Here is a 19,884-nt window from a genome sequence, read left to right as displayed (position 1 = left end):
GGTCCATCATCAGGACAAAACAATGGTTGCCTTTTTTAAATTTTAAGCCTCTTTTGCCAGGGGGGCAGTTGGTAAAAGCGCTCATATGAGAGCATGCGGGCAGGTAGTAGGATCAAAGACAATGTAGAGTATGTGTCCACTCAAATCGATTTTAACCGTAATATTGGTGGAATCGAGTGTTAAGTTCCAGGGTGCAGGGCTATAAGTTAGTGAGCTCAAAATACGAGCGCGCAGGTAAGAAAATAGAGCGGATTCAGAAATGGCCGATTATTCCTCTGTATCCGTTTATCCGTAATTTACTTCAGACTTTTTCGAGGATGCGGCGGCGGGGGAGACTAATATCTCGTTTTTGCTGTACCTCGTGTGCCGGGTGGTGCCGGTCGCGCCGAGTCGCGCTGGAGTCCTGGAACCAGGGGGGCCGGGTCAGTCGGCAAGGCTCGATTTCCTGGTTCCAGCGCGACTCGGCGCGACCGGCACCACCCGGCACACGAGGTACAGCAAAAACGAGATATTAGTCTCCCCCGCCGCCGCATCCTCGAAAAAGTCTGAAGTAAATTACGGATAAACGGATACAGAGGAATAATCGGCCATTTCTGAATCCGCTCTATTTTCTTACCTGCGCGCTCGTATTTTGAGCTCACTAACTTATAGCCCTGCACCCTGGAACTTAACACTCGATTCCACCAATATTACGGTTAAAATCGATTTGAGTGGACACATACTCTACATTGTCTTTGATCCTACTACCTGCCCGCATGCTCTCATATGAGCGCTTTTACCAACTGCCCCCCTGGCAAAAGAGGCTTAAAATTTAAAAAAGGCAACCATTGTTTTGTCCTGATGATGGACCCCAGCACTTAGTAAGGGGGTCCGAAACGCCGTCGACCAAATGTGTACCATATACTTGTGGAATAACTCACTATACAAAATTGTGTAATGGTACATGTAAGAAATTCTCTGCCTTAAATTGGAACTTTGCAGAGACTGTTGATTTTGCCTTACAAGCCCTTTGTGTATGTCTTTGTTTGTGTATTGTCGTGGATGGGTACAGGCTTGTGCCCCACGAACGTGAATTGCTGAAGGTGTTATTATGTTTCACAATTTTGATTCAAAATATAAACTTTGAGAACCTCTGCCCGGCTGGGCATGTTTTCATTAATATAGAACTGATTGAGTCTATATTTATTTTTCAACTATTCGTCTCCTTGCCAGGGACCACTGTTGTTTTCATATGAACAGGACGGCCAGTTCTGGGGCGAAAGGACACCCCATAGCCACTCCACTTATCTGGTAATAAAAATCTTCATCAAATTTGAAGTAATTTTTCTTCATGGCAAAACTTGCCAATTTCAGGATGAATTCGGTTGGGACTTTATGAGGCTGTTCTCTTGTGTCCAAGAAGTGTTGCAAAACATTGAGGCCTTCATCTTGTGGTATCTGGGTGTACAATGACACCACGTCCATTGTTACCAAAAGATGACTCTGTTCATCGAATCTCATCTCATTGATCTTGTTAATGAAGTCTGTGGTGTCTTTCAGAAAAGATTTAATATTCACCATGAAGGGTTTTAAGAAGAAGTCCACAAGTTCTTTCCAAGAAAACCTTGGTTGAATCCTTCGTTTACAATTGTGTGAAGAGATGTCAACCAGGAGACAGCATTACAAGAACTAAAGAAGTCTCCAATCTTCAACCTCTCAAATAAAACTCTAACTAAAGATGAGATAAATATCCTGGAAAAAGGTTTTTCATTCGTTCCATCTCAATCTACAGACTTCGTCAAACTTAAAATGGAAACTTTGGAGTTCTGCAGAAAGGTCCGACTTAAGGCATTCTTCGCGGAAAATTCATTTGAATCAACGATGGAAAATACAGGTCTAAAAAATAAATCAAGTTTCATTCCACCAAACAATAAGATTCCAAAAGAAGTGATCACGTTCGAAAGAACCCTACTCTCTGAAATTGCGGACATGGAACAAAAAAGGAAATGGACAAAATTCAATATAACAAAGAAAGAATCATTGGCGCTCATGGAATTAAAGAAAGACACATCGGTCATTTATAAACAGGCCGACAAAGGAGGAGCTATGGTTCTCTGGGATAGGAACCTCTATGTGACTGAAGTGAAACGTCAGTTAGATGACAGACGTTTCTATCGAAAAATAAATCATGATCCCACTAATGAACTAAAAAACATTCTTCACACAATTGTAAACGAAGGATTCGACCAAGGTTTTCTCGGAAAGAAAGAGACTGAGTATTTGAAAATAAAGAACCCAAGGATACCCCTGTTTTATGTGCTTCCTAAAGTACACAAAAGCGAAACGCAACCGCCGGGGAGACCGATTGTCTCCGGGTGCGAATCTCTTATGGAACCTGCAGCCAAATTTGTGGACTTCTTCTTAAAACCCTTCATGGTGAATATTAAATCTTTTCTGAAAGACACCACAGACTTCATTAACAAGATCAATGAGATGAGATTCGATGAACAGACTCATCTTTTGGTAACAATGGACGTGGTGTCATTGTACACCCAGATACCACAAGATGAAGGCCTCAATGTTTTGCAACACTTCTTGGACACAAGAGAACAGCCTCATAAAGTCCCGACCGAATTCATCCTGAAATTGGCAAGTTTTGCCATGAAGAAAAATTACTTCAAATTTGATGAAGATTTTTATTACCAGATAAGTGGAGTGGCTATGGGGTGTCCTTTCGCCCCAGAACTGGCCGTCCTGTTCATGGCGTCATACAAAGAAACATTCGTCTACAAAAACAACCCTTTTGCACAATATATTAAATATTGGAGCAGATATATAGACAACGTCTTTTTTGTATGGACAGGACAAGAGGAAAGTCTGAAAGAATTCCATCTTTGGCTCAATCATCGGACAGAAGAGATTCAATTCAGTCTCAACTTTTCCAAAGACAAAATCTCCTTTTTGGATGTGGTGGTTTACCAGACAATGGCGGACTAGTAACCACCTTATATAAAAAAGAGACAGACCGCAATAAAGCACTCCATTTCAAGAGTAATCATCCGAAAAGCATGAAAGACAACTTACCGTATGGACAGTACTTGCGGATTCGCCGCAACTGTCACTTCAAAGATGAATTTATGGAGAATGCTGCGAAGTTGACTGAAAATCTCTTAGAAAGAGGATACCCTAAAAAACTTCTTAAACTATCTATCAAACGTGCATGGTGGACGCCTCGTGAAAGTCTACTAGAAAGGAAACCAAAGAAAGATACTGACAGATTAGTCTTTGTTTCCACCTTTTGTCCAAATTCGAACTTGCTGAAAAAGGCGGTAGCCAAAAATTGGCACCTAATTAAAAACATCAACACTGGATTCAAGGCAAAGCCTCTATTTGCTTTCAAAAAGAATCGGACCATTGGAAACCATTTGGTAAGGGCAGCGATGCCACAAAAAGATGCTATAACAGTCAGAAGTTATATTGGCCTCCCTCCCGTGGTAGGACACAAAAAATGCGGAACCTGTGTATGTTGTCCATCTACAGAAGAAGGATCAGTGTTCCAAAATAAAAACATTTTTTGGAAACACAATTCATTCACCAATTGTAAGTCACGCAACGTAATCTATGGCATTAAATGCCCTTGCGACTTATTATATATTGGTAAAACCAATCAGGAAGTGAGGTCCCGCATCACACAACATAAGTCACGGATACGGAATAAGGTCCTGACAGCACCATTGGTCAATCATTGGTTGGCAATGGAACACAACGAATCCGAGCTCAAATGGACAGTCATCCTAAAGGTTGACAAGAGACCCAAGAGGCGGAAACCTGGATAAGAAACTACTCCAAAGAGAAGCAATGCTTATACTCAAATTTAACACGGTGGTAGAGGGTTTAAATGAAATGTCAGAATTATATAAACTCAGCTGAATCTTTTCTGCCTTATGAAACGATAACCGACACATAAACGGGGAGACCCCCACCTTGCTGAAACCACATCAATGTAGGCAAAAGTGTCCGGACCAGCAAATAAATACCTTTCGAGCACCACAAAACTCTGTATATACCAGCAGATGAACGCTTGGACCAACTCATACAAAACATCAATAAGCCTCCACTGATGTTCGTTCTTGCATGTTGACAGTTCTACACAAACGGAGTTAGCCTCCGACAGATTCTTCATTTTAAATCAGCGAACATTCGATAAGTTCGCCCACCCGCACTACATCTCCCAGAATTCTTAGTCAATGCACAAGGACTTTTAAACATCCAAGGGGCGTGCCCAACAAACGAGTTTGCTTTCCGGAGACTGCAGAGACTCGAGCAAAGGCACAGACGCCGGTCATACGAAGGTGAGCCTTGCCCGCCCAGAACGATACGCTAGAATAAAAATGTCAGTTTCTCTCTACGAGTCAAGACACTCATGCGTAACTTTGCCCTCAGGTCCTTCATTGACCCGTGACTCTCGCCAGTGTTGAGAACGGATACAGCCCGACATTAAAAACGAACACAAGTAAGCAAAGACCGCCGGTCACATACCTTGCCCCACCCCCTCCCTCGAACCAGCTCGATAGCTCAATCTAGCTTTCTTTTCCCCACAGATCCCTGAGACACACTACATCACCTAAGTATATGTAAGTAATCATTCAGAAGGCTTGTGAGTTGTGCTGCACTTGTTTGGCCAAAGATAGGTAGTTTGTAAAAAAGTGATTCTTTACGTTTTTGTTTCAGTGGTGCTTCGCCCGGTTTTTCTCATTAACAGTGCACTTCCTCATTCAAGGTAAGAGGCGTTTGGTGAGTGGTCGCAGATAGTAATTCGTTCACATCAATAGCTCTCATTAGTGACATCCCCCATTTCTCTCTTGTTACAGCTTTGAGGTCCTGATGAGAACCCCCCACTCCATAAGGGTTCGAAACGCGTAGACCGTGTTTTCACACCATAAGACTTTTGAATTCCACACAGTATTGCAAGAAAATCTTTAAATATTTTATTCAATTCTGAAAATATTGCTATGGTGTTCACCTCTGTTATTGTATGATTCCAATTTTTGATATTGTAAATTGTAAATATCATTGTTTGCATGTTTGTTTTGGATGAGAGAGAGAGTGAATGTTTGAATGCAAATGTTGATCAACCAGGTATGATTGCGTCCTGTTATTGTTGAACCTTTTATGATAATGTCATTTTTATGGATATAATGTGTTGTATTGTTTGTGTTCTTTATTATTGTGAAATTAGGTGAACTCTAACCAACGAATTGTTTGAAAAAAATCTTTCGTAAAAATAAAAGTGATTAATTCCACGAAATTCATTTCCTATCCCGCACTAAGTTTAATTCTTTGCGCGTAGGTGATTGAAACAAAATAGTAATCACAGTACTGGCAGTTGTTTTGTTTTGTCGTGATAAAGAGGCTTAGCCTTGCTGTGGAAAGCCCACACCCAGTGTTGTTTTTTCACGGCAGCTGCTATGCGGGCACATGTTGTTTATTCTCTTCATAGGCTGCCATTCCCACCAGCCACGGTCCGTGCAGGTAACAGCAGTGGGGCTGGTTGGGGGGATTTCAAGGGATGATGTCGAGGGAAAAATAATTATTTATTTAATTTTCCCTCGCATCGTCCCTCGAAATCCGCCCCCACACGGCCCTACCGCTGTTACCTGCACAGACACGGCTGATTCCCACTAGCCAAATGCACCACCTGCAGCTGGCTCCAAAGTTTGCTGCTGAGCCAATGGCATGGGCATTAAAGAAGTATTAAGTAAGTATAATGGATGGCTGTAGGGCCTTACATTTGTTGCCAATTACAGATGGGAACTAATTAAACGTGGTGTGCTTAAACTTTTAAGTATCTTTATCTTCTTAGATCAGTTTATCTGCAGATGAAAATACAAAAATACATCACAAGGAGAAATCTGCACTTCATGAAGCATAGATCCAAGAATGGCCTGTACGGTCCAGCAATGCATCCTTTCTAATTGAAACTCACTACTCCTGCTCCTTTGGCAGTATTCATCTCTAGGCTCATTTTGCAAACAGTTGGGGCGATATGTACAAGAAAATGTTGGAGCGCGGTGTAAAGCTAAATTTGGCAACACCGCGATCCGACATTTTTAAAATGCAGGGATGCGCCGTATTTACAAAAATGCGGTGCACCACTTGCATTTCCGCTAGCGCTAGAAAAAGCTGCCTAGCTTCAGTGCAGGCACACTTGCTCCATGTTGCAAGGGTGCCTGAGCTGCAGGGGCAAATGTTTATTGGCGGAAAGGGACACCTTCCTGCACATAAACAATCTTTAAAGGCGATTTGCTGTTTAGCACACTTAGAAAGAGCAAAATACGAGGAGAAATCAGTAATTTCTCCCAGAAACGCCATCCTAAAACCAGGTTTTACCTGGCCTTAGTTTTTGGTGCTGCCCCATCCTTGTACATATGGGGTAGCGTCAAAAAGCAATGGGTGTTGCGGCAGAACGTCCACTGCAACACTCATTGCCCACTCCTTTACCATAGGGGAATAATTACACGGTTAGCTCTAAGACGCATTAAGTGGTTTAACACCACCTTGTAAATATGGGGTATGGAGAAACATCACCGGAGCGTCAGAAAAAGTGACTATCCGTGGTGTTACGGACTTGTAAATATGCTCTAGGGGTCCCTACTTTTCTAAATGTCCTCCCTCTGCCTCGGTCTGACACTGGCAAGCAGCACCTTGACACATCAAGATCTGTTAATTGCACCAGACAAGCAAACTCCCTCAGAGGTATGCTTTCATTGCAGCCCTAGAAATAATGCAGCTGAGGCTTACTCGTTTCATTAAAGAAACACGCATTGGCAAAGCAAATAGGTCTGGCATGGAATATCAACCTTTGGGAGTTGTCAGTGCATGATTTGTTTTGTCATGGTTTTTGCTAAACTTTATTTTTGAGGAAGCTGCTGAGCCCTCATCAATATTAAAAATAAAAATATTGGCTAAAAGCAAAAAATATTTTTGATCGTAAAAAGCACACACTGCCATAGTACCTGCCAGGTACTACCTGGCACTTAAATGAACTAGTTGGCGTTTGGATGTGTTTCTTGTGAAAGGGCAGAATGCGGTTACTCACACTAAAGTTAGCAAGTGGCTGAAGTGGAATGACTCACTGCCTCATGCCGTATGGTGTAGTGGGCAGAAGGAAAATGTGAATGACACAAGAACAGACCAATGAATGAAGAGGGCAGGCTGAAACCTTTTCTAAGCAAGCATATTATGCATATAATTTTAGGAAACCCAAAACGTCTTGGCTAATACCAGTCCTAAATAGTGGCATCAAAGGAAGCTAATGCAGGCTAATGCTCTAGAAAGGTGCTCGTGTCAAATGAGGATGAACATCCTTCACTCAAATCATGCATTCACCTAAGGCAGATTTTTTTTTATTAAAAGCAGAGGTCTTATATTTATCCATAAAATAGGCTTTATGCTTAACAGAAAAAAATGATCTGTGGGAATGCCAATAACAACTGTTGTATTTTTGGATTTGGTCTCTAAATGAACAGTCTTCTAACATTATTTAAGTATTATTAACATTATAGAGCTGCACGTAGGACATAATTTGATAATTCTGTCCAAGTTGATGATGTCTGCTTTACCTGAAAAGTAGTCATCTGCATGGTCTCCTTTATATAAAGACTTAATTGCGCCACATAATACAAAGTGAGACTTACTGAATGTGTTTGAAAGTACCCCTCGTACAGGAACCAATCCATGTCACAACTGGCTCAAATCCATCACGTTATTCATCCCCAAATTAAATGGTATTTCCCTGCGCAGGGTGCAAGATATAACCACAGCCGTGAGCTGCTCACTGTCTGATAGCTTTCACAAGCATGACCTGCTTTGTCTTGATTTGGAGGAACTTGTGTTCCTCCTGGATGCTTCATTGAGTGTGCTATTTTCTCTTTTATTTTAATGATCTAGCAAATGCGTGAGAATGTTTACTAAGCTCACCCTACAATCTGAGCATGTGCACACAGACAATTGAACCATCATCGTGGGTGATATTGTGTCTGCTTATACCACAACCCTCATTTTAGTGGAACCCTGTTTCACACCTATGGTACACTGTTGACGCCGCCATGCACACTGCCTCCTGGATACTTAGGCCTGATTACGAGTTTCCGTGGTCCTAAAGCAGGCGGCACGCCAGGACTGCCGAAACTCACTGCTGTCCGCTCACCAAATTACAAGTAATCTTGTGGTCTGGCAGGCAGGCGGCGTGGCAGTCCTACGTCATTGTGAGCCTAAAACAGCACCGCCGTGGGACTGCCAGTGCATGTTGCTGCACGGGAAGAAATGCACCATTTTGTGCATTCCTTCCCATTCAGGAACTGGGGGTGAAAATCTACAGGGTGAACAAAACATGTGCCACCCTGCATACACTGCCGTGCCCAGGGTAAGGCGGGCCCTGGATGACCCCATCTTCAGGACCGAAAAGGTGATTGGCGAAAGTGATTAGAACCACGGGATAAAGCCAATGCGGTACCTACACACTCGCTAAGGTGTGTGGTAAAAAAAGGTGTAAAAACAGTGTCGGCGTACTTACTGACACTCTTTTTACACCTTTTTTTACCACACACCTTAGCGAGTGTGTAGGTACCGCATTGGCTTTATCACGTGGCTCTAATCACTTTCGCCACTCACCAATCACCTTTTCGGTCCTGAAGAAAGCCCCATCTAACTACAGACCGGGGCTGAAACATGTAGACCATCACACATAGTTAACTGATAGGTAATTAATCCTTACTAGTTGCATCACACAGATTTTAATATATATCCTGAGCCGCCAATAATAAAGTTGAGGCAAGGATTCTCAGAGATATTTTTTAACAGTAGAACTTCACATCACACTAATGCACCAACACCTGCTCCGCTGAAATCAAGCGTCGTAGCACAACCGGGGGCATTCGGCCACCCGGTTGGGACCCCGATGATGAAGCATGACACCAACCAGGTTGGTGTGTGAGGGGTCTTTTAAACACGCAATGGGTCTCAACTCATGCCACAAACAGTGACAACAAGTATTCACATACACATAGTGGGCTTGTCCACATTGTTTAAGACCCATTTTTTCTCACCACCAACAGTTACATGGTAGAAGAACATCCCTGACACCGCTGGCGGTGAGATAAGTTGTAATATGCTTGGCGGTGCCTCAGGGCACCACCAAAGCATATTACAACCCTCCGACTGTTGCGGACCGCCAGGGAACATGGTTCCCTGGCTGTTGTGGCAGTGCAATGGCGTCTGACCGCCAAATTCCTAATAGGGTGGTTGGACCGTCGGTGCGGCAGTGGCTGAACTGCCACCGCCACACCCCAGTGAGTTTGGTTGTAATCAGGCTCTTAAAGGCACATTTATCAGGCTTTCATGCAGCACAACACAGCAAGCCACTGTGCTGCACTGCGTTGCACAAAAGGGCCGGAATGTGCTTTATTTAACTTTGTACGACACATTCCTGTACTTATTTTGCGCTGAAGCACAATATGCTGCCTAGTGCCAATGCATGCAGAATTGCTTTTGTGTAGAAAGGTACACCTTCTGCACAAAAACAATCGTCTGTGTCATTTTCCTCTTTCTATGTTCTGCAGAATGCAGCACACATAGAGAGAGGAAAAAACAAGGAGAACTAAAGATATTTCTCCTCGTTGTGCCTCGCATGTGGAGGTGTAGCATTTTGACTCATTCCAAGTCTACAAGTAATGGACAATCTGGGAATATGCTAAAATCCATGGGTGGATGGGTGGGAACACCCACGCTCTAACCATGGCACGCCTCCCTGGGGCTGAGTAATGCAACACAGTGATTTGTGTTCCTCTAGATTGATCAAGCCATGCAAGGTGGCCTGCATTGCTTGATAAATCTGACTTAGTTGTTGTGTTGCCCTTGCGCATCCATGCGTGGTGCAATGGCGACACAACTCAATTAAAAATATGATTCCCAATGTGCAAAAGTTCACTGGTCAAAATTAACACGAATAAGCTCCAGTATCAATCGGGAGCCACAATCAGATTCTATTGTTAGGTTAAACTCACTAGTTCTCTATGACACCCATGCACTTATGGCTACAGCGATCTCAAAGTACATCTCCGACTCATTCCTATGGCTGACAACGTGGCCACCCGCCAGTCAGCAAATTTCCCAGAAAACTACTTACTTTGGCGCTTCATAACTACCCACTTTCTTAACATCAGCCTAGAAGTTCATTTACCAATCCAAGTTAGACTCACCTCAGTTCACGCTGGTGTCATACTCCATAAAATGTGTAGCCAGGTCCATGTCAAATGCACCGTTGGGATCCTTTTTCAGTACTTTCATTCCCCAAACCATGATCCAGGGACACAAGGATGAGGGAACTATTTTCTATAGAAGGACTGAGCAGCAGTGCACGCACAATCCTAGACTAAGGACAAGATGTACAAGAAAGTCATTTTGCAATTTCCTGATAGCAAATTTAAGCGATTCACAATTAGGAAAATGCAAACATCGAAGTACAAATGTGTCTTAGACACATTTTGCGGACCCAGTGGGTCGCAAATAAACCTATCTCATTAATATTTAGGAGGTAGGTATAGCTTTGCGACCCATTGGGAATAGCCTGCACTCACAGGGATGGTGGCCTGCTAGGTTCTGTAGACCACCATGTCTGTGATTGCTTTTTGAAAAAAGCTATTATTTTTTGTCCGTGGGGCTATCGCCTGCTCTTAAAAAATGTTGGCGCTCACATTCACAAAGGGGAAGTTGGTGGTAACCGCGAATGTTTTGAGACCGCATTCCCAGTCGCAAACATTCCTACATACCAGTGCAACTCGCTATTAGGAAGGGACGCCCTTTGCACACTCCTTCCTAATAGGGACTCTCAAACCCTATTTTGCAGAGTTGGACTCTTCTGTTTTCTGGTGTTAGCTCCAATGATATCTCATCCAGGCCTAATCTATGGTATTTTTCTCTTGTGTTTGATCCTTAAGTCTGGGATGAAGTCTTAACTAGATTTCATGGATATTGACGGACAGTACAGCTTTTATGAAACTAATGACAGCCATTCCAGCTTCGAGTCAGTTTTGCTTCTGGGATGGCTCAAAAACAGATCTTCCAACATGGCTTTACTTTAATTTTCAAGAGTTTGTCCACTAATTTTCCAAAAAAATCGCCGGCTATCGCTGGATTACACTACTGAGTTAGCGCATTATCATCAACGATTAACTCCAAAGCGTTAAAAAATCCAGCGATAGTGGCGAAATGCCTGAATATCGCTGGAAATCTAGCCATAAAAAAGCAGCGATAGGGAAATCATTGATAATAAGCCATGGTGGACTTATCCTGACAATCCACCTCCCATTGACAAGATGGCTAAGTCAGGTTTCAAACAGGCGTTCAAATACCAGCGATAATCGCGGTTAGCTCTACTTTTATTATCGCTATGCAGGTCCGAGGCCGGATTGATAATAGAGAGAAGTTGTGTTAGCAACAGTTTTCATGTTATTTCAGTGAGGAATGCCTACTTTGCATATCATTAGCGATAAATAGCGCTGACATCCAAAGCGGCAGGATAAACGGCAGCTATTGCAACGATACTAGCGCTAACGCATGTTTGCAAGTCCTTGGTGATAGTGCGATAGGAAAATCGCTGCATTCCTGGCGATATGTGCCAGAAAAGCGGCAAAACTTTCCTTGAAAATATGCCCCATGGAGTCTATTCATGACGTTTGTTTGCACATCCCTCTTATAGACTCCCTTCGGCTCCTCGCTTTAAGAGGCATCGACCGTCGGGGTCTTAGAGTTTTTTGTATAGACCAGTCAACTTCTAATTATATTTGCAGATTGTGAACTCCCTGACTCCTTACCCCTGATTACAAGTGTAGTCTGGGCTGAATAAACTTCCAACTAATATATAATAAAATCTACAGCAATGAGGTCTCGTGTACAGGCATGTTACCACAAAGATATCTGAGAAATTACAGTACATTACCTTGGAAAATGTTTGTAATTACCTTTTTAGTGATATAAGCGAGTGAGAACAGTATCTTATAATTAAAAAAAAGAGGGTGGTTCTTTGACAGGCACTCTGTTTATTTAAAATACATACATTCTTTAAGTTCTCATGTTCGCATTGAATTTATAATACAAAATCAATCAAATGAATTTACAAAACATGGCATTCATGTTCAAATAATATTTCTTACAACAAAAAAATATATAAAATGTACAGAGGTACAAAAATAGTCCAAAACAAGCATTTTGTTAATTTCAACTAAGTTTTTGTTCGGTTAGCCCTTGGAAGGGACGTACGGAGTCTGTGTTGAATGATAGAGGTCATGAACCCAAAGAGCTTTCAGTGCTGAGTTTGCAAAGAATATTGTGTAATGTATCACTTCGGTTATGTTTACTCTGGGAGAACGGGTCAGTGCAGGTATTTTGAGTATGACTTAAGAAGAAATGTTGCTGAATTCGGCACAAACACAACAGGCAAAGATCCTACTTGTGGGAAACACGTTTTATCTGCTAAAATGTACTGGATCATGTAAGAGGTCGAAAGGTTATAGTTTGGTCAGAGTACTGTGCTCCATTGGCTGAACGCGTTGTGACTTTCTGGAAGAGGACAACATATTGTGTTAAAAAAGCTTGACACAAATTAATCACTTTAAAATTGTGGAATGTTCCATAGGACCTGACCTGAATTCCTCACTTGTTTTGTAATGTACTGTTGGTGACGCTTCTCTGTCACATGGACTTCCTTGTTTACAGATGTGGTCTTTTTCCGTGGAGTGCCATAATGAGTCCATCGACCTGCGTACCACTGTTTGTTTAATGATGCCTATGTGTGTGTGTGTGTGTGTGCTAGGGGGGGGGGGGGGTCTTTGCCTTTTGTATGTTCGAAAAACTGAAAATAAAAGTTAAAAAAAAAATGGTGGAATGTTGCATAGGGCAAATTTAGGAATAAACCCAAACAAGATGTGGTACTACATTTCTGTCACCAATGATCGCCATGAAGTGCTTTTCTCAGTTCAATCTCATGCATGTGAACTCCACGTCACGTCCACAGCTTCCCGTGTGGCTTCCTGGAAGCCCTCCTGACTCTGCAGTGTGGAGATACCTCACTCAACCAATTCTACCTATGACGGAACCTTCATCCTTACGCATTGATGGTATGCCTCGATGACCCGTGGCTCATGGTGAATGACAGAAGGTTAGTTTCTTCAGGCTTCTGGGAACAACAGAAGCTCTTAGAGGGGCATAATAGGTCTCAGTTGTTGTGGACAACTCTTCAAGATTGGGTATTACAAGCGGAATCACCTAACAGAGTTAATTTCTTTTTCCTGCCAAACCCAAGAAGGACACAAAGGTGTTCTATGACATGTGGAAGTAGACTGGTCAGAGTGGAAGGGGCGGCTGTGGCCACCATGCTGCAACATCATAAGAGAGAAATGAACCAGGCAAAAGGAACAACACGTAAGAGCAAGATGTGCTCTTAAAAATACCTGGGACTTGGGGGTTCCAAGTGTAGTAAAGCTTATTAATGAGAAATTCTACACAGCACACCCTGTGTGCGTTGTATGTTTAGGGTGGCGAAGATGACCCAGGAAACATTTTATAAAGTGTGCCTCTAATCAAAATACCACATGGCCATGATGTCAGCTAATAAGCAGTGTATCCACCAAACACACCGCTAGGTCGAGCGAGGCAGAAGCAAGCTGCTGGCAGACAAGCACAAAAGGCCTGCACTTCGGCTCCTGTAGCTCACAATATATTGGTAAAGACACAATGAACACGGCCCACGTTCCAGCCAAAAACCGATGTCTCTATCAGGCAGGACCTGGTATCAACTCACAAACTGTCCCTCTATGAGGCGCTCAACTTGTGAGTGATAATCCCATATAGACAGTCTTGGATCTTGAAATGGCAACCAACTTTGGTATCAACTCTTGGATTTGGTGTAATGAACATGACCTTATAATATAGACGCTTGTTATTAACCGTCCATGGCTGCTGTTCATCCTATGAGCCTCCATGTTTACACAACTTCTGCATGGGATATGCTCATGTCTTTTGCTGAGAGTAGAGAAATGCCGGTTTGGTAGGTTTCCACTACTACATCCAATAATAAAACACGTTGTCCCAGGTGACGAAATGTGGCAAGTGATAGTTAGGGCACCAAACTACATTGAAAGGCACCATTTTGTTACCTGCTGTTAAAATGCAGAATCTAATCATCATCAAAACATTGCAGCTACGAGCAGGGCTCGCTCCACACTGGGATAATTTCTATTCGCACTGAGCAGTATTGCGGTTAGGGCATAAACAATGCACATACGAGGGAACAGGTTTGTGCTGAGGATTTATTATATGTTGTTATATAATTTAATCTGGGCTATTAACCACATCCGTGCGGTGCAGATTTACCGCCGGTGCTGGGCCCTAATGAAAACGGGCGTGGTCATGATGGAACGGTTCTGTCATAAGCACAGCTCGACCGATGCTCATGACGGAACCGTTCAGTCATTAGCATCGAAAGGGTTAAGAGACAAAACATTGCAAACGAGATTGGGCATTAGCTGTGTCCAGAGTTGGTGCCATCAGAACAAGTCACATCACACATCCGCACAGAGAGCAGGTGGCATTGGACAGTTTTTGCTGTTTACCACATAGTCCACTTTGGGCTTCACATGTGCCGTCTGCCACGTGGATTGCATCTCATGACCTCCATTGCTTATGGTATCACACTTTGATGTGCATCGCTTGGATTTTGTAATGGCTAGATATGTATTGCTGCGACAAGTTCAGAGCATCTCGGTTATGCGAATACATGGGTGTGTTTGTTGCTGTCATGATGATGATGTAGAAATGGTTTTGCATTACACCTCAACTTCCACCAATACAGTTGTATGCGCATCAAAGAGAACTCACCCTTACAGTGTTAACTTATGATTAAGTTAGTTAACTTTACAACAACCATTGAAGTGGTCGTTCTGGATACTTGGTCACAAGTTCCTAGGTTGTCTTCATCATTGCATCAGTAAGATTAAATCTGGCAGTGGCAAAATTGGATGCCAGAACCTGACCCTCACTGGTACATATTATTTGCTTACATTTTTAGTTGCCGTTTTGTTTGCCCGTTGATTTATGGCCTGTTGACACATGGTAAAGGATTTCATGGGTCGTTGCTAATGATAGATGGTACTAATAATTTGCTTTAATAGAAGTTGGTGTCTGGAACAGTGGATTTACTTTTTGATCAACTTTTCAGAGATTTCTGGTTTAGTTTTAAGACATTTTCAGGAAGCATACAGTATACATACAGCCTATGTCTCGCATTCACCCCGGCACATCTCGCACAGTGAGATGTGGCACACCAGCATTGTAGACGTCATGTGTGTTTAGAAGGGTATAATTAAGGTGCTTCCTTTAATAAAGACATGTACATCATTGTGACAGTGAATGTGTAAAGCTCAACTACTCTCTGCCCGTCTACATTAAGGTTTACATTTAGCTTGGCCCTGTCCTCGCTCCTTACCTCAAGGTGTCAATCTCCACCCACCTTCCTTTAATTCCTTTTAGCTTCTTTTATTACGATATCCTTTGAGAAGGTCACCGGTGGAGTGCACTGCATTATAAACGTTTCCTACACATACAGGAAGAAGTCACCAACTCTTCCGCTAATCTGACCACATACAATGTGGTGCAGGTCACTGTATGGAGTGATGCCACACTGCAGGGAAGTACAATGCCACCACTGCATCGTGGTACCTTACATCTTCCTGCGGGGTGGGGGAGGACCCAGCCTCTCTTTTTTAAATGTATTTAATTAAGATGCTCTTATTCTATTCCCTAATTAATCCACCCTTACCTTATTTACTTACCTTTAACAATGCAATATCCCATGTTTTGATGGACTCCATGTAAACCTGGGAAAGGGTCGCCAGCACCCAAGCCCACGGCTCAGGAGTCCAATTAGCCTGTTTGTACTAGTTGAGCAAATCACACTGCGCCAATAAAAGATAAATACTCTGCGGCACTAAAGAGAAATTATTTTTTGGAGGGATTTTCAAATTTAGAAGATGCCTGGACCACTTTGAAAAGGTAAAAGCATTTTCAGTAAAAGAACGCCATTGTTGGACTTGTGTTTCTCATTGATGACAGCTGTGGCCCGGCTGCCAGGAGGTGGCAGCATCATCCTCCCCACATGGGATCCTGGAGGCACCGAGTGACCATCGGGCATCGTGGGAAGTAAATGAAAGGGAGCTGGGAGGCCTGGCGGGGCACCCCTGGATCAGGGAACACGCAACAGGCCGTCAGCCTGGAAAAGTTGATAAAGGCTGGAGAAGGAATGTTGCAGCCAAGTGAGCAAGTTGATACTGTGCAGCAGTATAGGTAGCTATTGAAATACTGTAATTTCGCAATTTATTGTATTAGTTGACGAGGGGTGATAAAAAAAGTGTGTAAGTTATACCGTGTCTCGTATTACAAAACACATCTGAAGGTCCTGAGGTGCACTCCTCAACGACATCACCATAGAGGTTATGGCTTGGAAATGCTTTTCTTACATTAGAGCATCAGTGAAGCAGGAGCAACATTTGGAAATCTATATTCTAGTTAAATTCTGCAGATCCGCACCGTGTTATTGCTGCATGCTGCAGTGTGGTTCACGCTATGTGTTGAAGGAGAATAATAAAAGAGGGATTTGTCCCTTACAAGGTCATTCCATGAAGTCCGTTTGGAATAGGAACATCTGTATTTTTATGTACAACTGAATATTAAGAAGACATTTTCCTGTTTACTAATTCATGTAGTGTAGAATAAGAGTAGTAACTACAAGTATAAATATTGTTTAGGCCAAGCACCTGTATCAATTCAATTAGCACCAGTGCCATGTGCAGCACCGCTTCTATCTTCCCTATAACCAACTTCATTTCCAAAACCAGGGGGGCCAAACGTAGGTCAAGATGGCTAGATTAATTCAGATTTTAAAATAACACTGATCATGTATAAGGATTTACATTTCCATTCACTGTATGTAAATTTCTCATATCTGGATTTTTTGAAAATCTGGCATGGATCCAGCTTTACACTGGAAGTAATCTTCTTCACATTTAGATGTAATTTGATTACATATTTTAATAAATAAAAGCCACTTAAAACCTTTGGAAAGCTATTTTATTCTGCAGGACCTATAGGGATGAAAGTCATAAGATCATTCAAAGTTTTCATAATTCTTCCAGGAAGGCACAGAGACCTGTCGAATGGGGTGGTAGAGCCGCGTTGTGGGAATATTTAGGAAAAAGAAGGATGGCTCAGAGGCAGACTGATGTAGCACCGAATTTGCAAGAGTTCTCAACAGGCTGGGGTCTCTGAATTGCCTCTACGGCTATGGACAAGATAATCACATGTCAAACCCTGCCCTGTCCTACAGGGTATGCAGAGACAGCCTGAAATGTGACTAACTCTTCCATGGCCTGTACACCCTTGTTGAGAAATATCCTTTTAACCCCTGTAGGTCAGTCCGCCTTTCATCGGTCTCCCCACCTAGTATTAGGCAGAAATGATTGTGCAAAATAATATATACATTTTTTTTAATGTAAACAATATTTATAAACAAGAAGGTACAGTCTCTGGCAGTCCACCCTGCCCAGGAGGAGTCTCTTTCAGTTATGATCATTTCCACATTTATGAAGGTGGGGAGGAAAAAGTGCCATTTAAACTATTTTAAAATGGTGAAAACTTTGCGCCTCATTTATGAGTTCCCTTGCGCCATCAGAACGTCACTTTTTGTGACATTCCGTGGCGCAGAAGCCTGCGTGATATTTATCAGGCAGCACTAAGCCACTTTTTGTGGCGTACTGCTGCCTGATAAATATCAGTCCCTTTAACGCAGTGTTCTGCGTTAAAGAGGCGTGCAATGGGTGTTGCTGGGGGCGTTCCCAGCAACATCCATGGCCTTTTGACACTGCCCCAGATTTACGAGAAATCGTAAATCTGAGGCAGTGCCAAAAGCTTATGCCTCCCCAGGGGAAGCGTAAGGGAGGCGCAACGGGGAGAAATATCTTTATTTATCCTCGTTTTTCCTTTTCCTATGTGTGCTGCATTTTGCAGCACACTTAGAAAGAGGAAAAGCCTCTTGTGAATATTTTTGTACAGAAAGGTTTTCCTTCCTGTACAAAAAAAATCATCCCAGCAACGCAGGCCCCCGTGCACCATGGTGCAAAGGTGCCTGCGTTGGCGCAGGCAGCCCATTGTGCACCGGCGCAGGGGAAAAGGACAGGAATGCGCCGTATCTATAAGATACGGCGCATTTCTGCCCTTTTCTTTTGCCGTAGGGAAGCGCAGCAGGAAGGCCTGCTGCGCTTCCCTACGGCAAAACCTCATAAATGAGGCCCTTTGAATTTACCCTGAAACTTTCTCTTCTTACGGGATCAATATCAAAGCACGATTGAGGACGACAGGCCGTCATTCACATTGGCAGAAGGGTGTCACTGGTGTGGCCTGTAGCTGGTGAAAAGTGGTCGTTTGGAGTAAAATGAAGATCCAGTTAAGCAAAGATGTCCAGGGACAGACAAACCCCTGGCTGATGAGGCAATGTTATGGTTCGAGATATTATGGTTTCTTAGAGGTTATTGAAATATCTTGCTATAGTTGACTGTGAACCATAAGGCACTCCACAGCGGGTGAGCGCCACTACACAGGTGCTGTTGAAATCAACAAAATGATGTAAATACCAGTAGAAAAATCACCCTGGGCATCCTGCATTGATGAAGGGGGGGGCTGGCACTCTGCCCACCATGACCAGCTGTGCTTTGGGTGCTTTGCTGGTCCATGTCACACATATTAAGACCAGTCTACAGTCTTTATTGCTTAAATTGTAGTCTGTGCTTCTTTTCGCAGCTGGTGATGTGCACATACAGTCTGTACTTCTGTTGCGTTCAACAGTCCGGCTTTCAGCAATGTATTGCTCCAGGTCTTAATACATAGAGTTGAACTAGGGAAAGATTTCAGAATAATTTATAAGTATAATTTAGGATTAAAAAATAAACACTTTTGAAATACTTCCAAGCAGGTGACCTGCTCCATCACTTTCAAGCTAACAACGCAGACTGAGTGTCCTTGCAGCTTGCGTCCAGTGTTAGGCGCTGGAGTTTGGGTTTGAACTGGGCTGGATGGTCACTTGGCCCGCTGTGCCACCAGCGGCGAGATCTATGGGTCAGCCTCGGCGGGCTCAGCCTTTCCTCCTCCTGAGGTAGATAAAATAAAGGTTCAAGTCTGATTGACGAACAATTAAATCTATAGCTGTGTATGTAAAACTTGTTAATCCTTGGAAAGAGTGAAATGCCTCGAAGGTTGATCCATGTCATGTGTCAACACACCCCACCCCTCTGCCACTTATGCTGCAATGTGAATTGTGCATCTCACTGAGTGTAATAAGGTGAGAAATAAGAAAAGTGATACAGGAGTTTTTTGGTGACCTGCTCTCCTTGGCAACAATGGGATGTTGCACATCACGGAGATGGTCAGCAGGAGTTCTTTGCCCCTCACCTGTACCTGCGGGCAGCGAGTGAATGTGTTTGCAATGTAGGCCACAGAGTAGCCTTTCTGCTGCTGTACATCACTCGTTGTCTGGTTCTTCTAGTGTGTAAGAGATGTAAACAGCATGTTATGATTCTTTTCGTTTACTACGTGTGATCTGACACCAAAGGCAGAACCACTGGTGAACTGGTAGTTTCGCTGCCACCAAAGAAAGACAGATGACCTGCAGGTAATCCAGTAGGTCAGGATTCCTCTGTCTGGCACATTCATCTAGTTACAAATGACTAGATGTTATTACCAGTGTCAGGTGGGTCCTCCCATGGGTTACAGTACTGCCTGCTGCAGACAGAGAAGATGATC

This window comes from Lissotriton vulgaris, chromosome 7, assembly GCF_964263255.1.
Source record: "Lissotriton vulgaris chromosome 7, aLisVul1.2, whole genome shotgun sequence".
NCBI classification, from domain to species: Eukaryota; Metazoa; Chordata; class Amphibia; order Caudata; family Salamandridae; genus Lissotriton; species Lissotriton vulgaris.
This window is presented reverse-complemented; position numbering follows the sequence as displayed.